Source organism: Etheostoma spectabile, chromosome 5, assembly GCF_008692095.1.
Source record: "Etheostoma spectabile isolate EspeVRDwgs_2016 chromosome 5, UIUC_Espe_1.0, whole genome shotgun sequence".
NCBI classification, from domain to species: domain Eukaryota; kingdom Metazoa; phylum Chordata; class Actinopteri; order Perciformes; family Percidae; genus Etheostoma; species Etheostoma spectabile.
Window position 1 is genome coordinate 2,629,270 of NC_045737.1, and position 651 is coordinate 2,629,920.

General features: G+C 40.6%; 1 protein-coding gene across 1 annotated transcript in view; it reads right to left on the reverse strand.

Annotated features, from left to right (window-relative positions):
• The window catches only part of cacna1ba (calcium channel, voltage-dependent, N type, alpha 1B subunit, a), a 262,364-nt gene that overhangs the window by 149,487 nt on the left and 112,226 nt on the right, over window positions 1–651 (reverse strand). The window lies entirely within an intron of this gene.

The following is a 651-nucleotide window of genomic DNA, read 5'->3' on the forward strand; positions in this document are numbered from 1 at the left end:
GGCATTTCTTTAAACCAATCACAATTGTCACTAAACTCCTCACGGAGCCCCTGTAAAATAGTCATGCGAGAAAAAACTCAGATTAGCTAGCTATCTCAATTTACCATGGAGAGATCTGAGGAGCAGTCAACCATATTCCTCATAAATAAATCCTGGAAGTGGAATGACAAGGATATAGACTAGTTGCAACCTTACATACAGTATATCGTCATTGAGCAACAAATAGAGTCCTCCGATTCTAGCTAACATATGTGTGGCAGTTATAAAGTATCTGTGTTGTAAAGATACTATGTACTATAATAAACTATAGTACTTCCAAATATTTTCCTAGTTCACTGTTGGTGTTTTATAACTTAACATAGTTCGGTTTTGCTAATGAGATCTATTAAAAATGTCATAACTACAGAAAAGAGAAGAGCTTTAAAATTGTGTGAAGGGCCCTTGCACTCCCACGCTGCTTCTGAACTCCAGTGAGCCTTACTCTCTATTCTTCATTATAATCTCATTACCCTTCCACCCTGGCACCCATAATCACTGTGACTGTCACCCTGGGAGAGGCTGCAGATGAAAAGCAGCATGGCCTTGATAAGAAGAGAATGCACACACACCCGCACACACGCACACCCGCACGCACACATGCACACACACACA